Source organism: Lontra canadensis, unplaced genomic scaffold (assembly GCF_010015895.1).
Source record: "Lontra canadensis isolate GAN:19392208 unplaced genomic scaffold, GSC_riverotter_1.0 scaffold2314, whole genome shotgun sequence".
Lineage (NCBI taxonomy): Eukaryota > Metazoa > Chordata > Mammalia > Carnivora > Mustelidae > Lontra > Lontra canadensis.
The window spans coordinates 2,777-6,518 of record NW_022633298.1 but is presented as its reverse complement, the minus strand read 5'-3'; positions in this window follow the sequence as shown (position 1 = coordinate 6,518).

Genomic DNA, 3,742 nt, shown 5'->3' with positions numbered 1-3,742 from the left:
TGATTTGCCCCAGGAACTGCCTCTAGTGATAGAAAATGGCAAGTAGAGCCTTTAGCCAAGCCGACAGCAGCCACATTAAGCAAACCCAGGTACGCACTAGATGGAATACACCGATCTGGGATTAATAGCTATGGCTTACCCCACAATGGGACTGTTAAGCCAAAAGGCAATTCTACGGTGGGGAAAAAAGGAAACAGTGACAACACGTGAACCAACAGCAAACAGCAGTTACAGAGGCTACCATCAGAAGTTTGCTCACAAGTCAGTGTTCTCTAGGCCACGGATGGGTTCGCTACTGACTGGACAAGGAGGCCCAGAATTACATGGCTGGCTCCTAAGAGAGCCCAATGGCTGTGCGGCTCTAACCTTAGCCATGGCTGCCCCCAGGCCGGATAGACCATTGCACTCTGGGTTTTGTCTGGATGGACAGACCCAGTATTAAAACCATTATCAACTCAGCCAACCTTCCACGATGAAAACAGTGGTGGACATGCGCTGTGTTTCACTGGTATGACCACCTAGCGTCCACCTTTACTCGTCTTTAGGATGAAGGGTTTTGTTTTGCACAAGGAAGCTCTTCATAAGCAGTCAAAGCCCTCAATGACACTCAAATAGTGTTTCCCTATTAAATACTGAAGTAACACAACTGTGCAGAGCACATGTGCGACACAGAATGCAGATGTTTTGGCTGCTGCACAAGGTGGATCTTGTGCTGTGACAGAAACAGAATGCTGCGTACACATGCCGGCTTGTCACAGTAGTGTTTCTGGGTTCCCACCTGACCTGAATATTCAACTAGGCCCTTGAACGATCCCTCTCTTTCCTTTAGTGATGGCTGAACTCATGACTATAAGATTTTTAGTCACTGATGAAAACACTCTTATTTAGGCTTCTGCCTCTTCTTTGTTTTGTTACAGTAAGTACGCTTTGCTCTTTACTGCCACGTCTCTCCACCTGGTGCCAAGACCCCTTCAGCGCCGTTAGGTCAAGCCAGCAGATGATCCTCTCCACTACGGCAGATCCGTACTTGTGGTCTCCCTTGGATGCAGCTGCCACCGCCTTCTTAACTGCTCTCTCTATATGTGAGTCCCTGGCCAACTGAATGGGGCCCACAGGTGGGGACACCTCTACAACCCCGCGGAGCGGGAAGAAGTCACAGAAGACCTTCCGTCATCGGCAACTGTAAGATTTAAGGGTAACAACTGCTCAAGGGGAAGTGATGTGGAGAATTAATGCAAAAGGAAAATCCAATTTCCTTGCAACCTACGAACAAGTCCTTGAGACGGCCAGAGTGACATTCCTCTAGGAACTCACTGCCTCGATGTTCCTACTTCGCTAAGGGCAAAAGGCAACCTTAGCTCAACGTTAGCCCTACCTCAATGATCCTGTTAACCTCCTTGAAGATATAAAATATTCCTCAGGAAACTCCCTTCAATTCTACCCCCCAAGATGTATATTAACAATCATCCTCCAAGTATAAGGCTCATTGACACACACTTAAAGGTCTCAAGACTAAGCTTTTACTACACAGCAATAAATGCCTTTTGCTAGTAACAGCCAGTCCCTCAAGGTCCTTAAAACGTTGATACCAAATTTCTTAGAGATTGATGCTATCTGTAAGTGCCCCTCAACTTGAAAATATACAACCGGCCGACTCCTCCCAACCCCAGGGCAGATTGCCCTGTCCCTGGCTCCTGTCCCCGTGCTTTGATGAAACTACCCTCTTTGCACCAAAGACGATTCCAAGTTCATTCTTGACCATCAGCCTCCAGACCCCATCTCTCTGGACCTGAGCTGGCCTTCAGACCAACTCCTTTTGAAACTGACCTGTTCCTGCTGAAATTCCTGTTAGGAATTTCTTTTTGTTCTAAAGAAAAAGCTTAGTAATGGGATCCCAGACATCAAAATGCTTTGAGGGTAACCCTCTGTCCCCATCTTGTGGCATCCGCTGGTGTTATATTTAAAAACTACTACTCCTCACATGCACTTCTAACTAAATGGACTAACTTCACAAGAACTTAGAACATCAATGGTCACTATGGGGAACTTTTGATCTCCCCAAATTGACCCTTATCAACATTCAATTTAACAGCCATGACTACGCCTGTCAAAACCAGTACTAATGCCTGCTTCAATGGCTATTTTGGAGATTTCCAAACGCTATCAGGACCTAATGGTGCTTCTCTGCAAAACACCATTTCTGAATTCACAGAGACGAGCCACTGAAAGGCGTCAAAATGGTTTCAATCCTCTGGTCCCTCCCCCATCTTCTTTGTCTCCAGAGCTGCCACCACCTGGTGCTCAGACCAGGCCTCCAGTGGCTTCCTCCTCTTTTCCCTCTACCCAATCCCCATCTCCTGTGAACCCACCCCCCCCCAGTTCTAATTCTTTCTCTGAAGGTCCCTTTTCCTCAGATTCTCTCCCCAATCCTTCCTCTCCTGAACCTGTTAAAAGAGGCCCATTTGGGGTTCCAAGTAACCTCAATTCCCTGCATTCGAGACTGAACCATGAGCCACAGTTAGCATTTCCCAATGTGGCTGAGGATCCCCAGAGGTGTGGTGAACAGTTATTCAAATTTATTTCCAGGAATTAGTTCACATACTTGTTGGTGAGGGCCAGGCCAAACACTGGGTGACTCTGGCCCGACAGGAATATCTTAAGAAGTATTAAGGGAACAGCACGTTTTTGCAGGGACACTACAACACTTGCTGGAAATACTACTGAGCAATTGTACTATCTTCCCTCAAGCCTGCTGAGTGGAACAAAATTCAGACTTGCAAACAAAAACCTGATGGGCCTTTTTAGGATTATTAAAATTGACTCCAAATTGTCTCTAAAGAAAAACAAATTCTTTAACTTATTGGACAGAGAGAGATCACAAGTAGGCAGAAAGAGAGGAGGAAGCAGGCTCCCTGCCGAGCAGAGAGCCCGATGTGGGACTTGACCCCAGGACCCCGAGATCATGACCTGAGCCGAAGGCAGAGGCCCAACCCACTGAGCCACCCAGGCGCCCTTTTCTTTTTTTTCCCCTCAATTTTCAGTTGCGACATGGGAAACAGTTTTGAAACCAGTACTTTCTGCGATTACTGCAAAGAGCCAGGATACTGGAGAAAGCCTGTTACACACATAAGGGCTGCAGACTCCTGTATCCTTCCAGCTGGCCGTTCCAACCTTCTCTGCATTCCCAAACCAGGGCTCTGAGGAACTATGGGGGCTGTTCCCAGGGGTCCCTTTTAACCAACTGGTGGAACCATGTGCACATTGGGAATGAGTCTCTGCCCTTGACACCAGAACTACCCTCCTGGGGGCCAACTGCCTCACACAAAACCCCTGCCTACAAGGACTGAAACAGCTCCACCAGTGGGCCCTCTTAAAAACATCTCCGCAGGTCTCTTCCTGCCTCTCAGCCTCTTCTTTTCTGGGCCCTTGGAGAGATACTCACCTTCTTCCCCTCTGTTGCTTCTCCTCTACTCATGTGTGCACCTGACATTCCTTAGAAAAATAAATGCCAGAATCTGGTTCCCTCAAAATGGGCCCATAATTCCAGAACTGGGCAGCAGTGATCAGAACCATCAACCAGGAGAAGTGAACGACCTCCTGGCCTCTTCTGCACGTTCCGTCCCTGATGGCGCCATGGGGTCTGTTCCTACTGGATCCGCTACCTTGTTCTTTACGGGCAACATGTTCAGCTGAGATTGGCAGAATCCACAGTATGCCTCATAAAGATAAAACTGTATTTCTC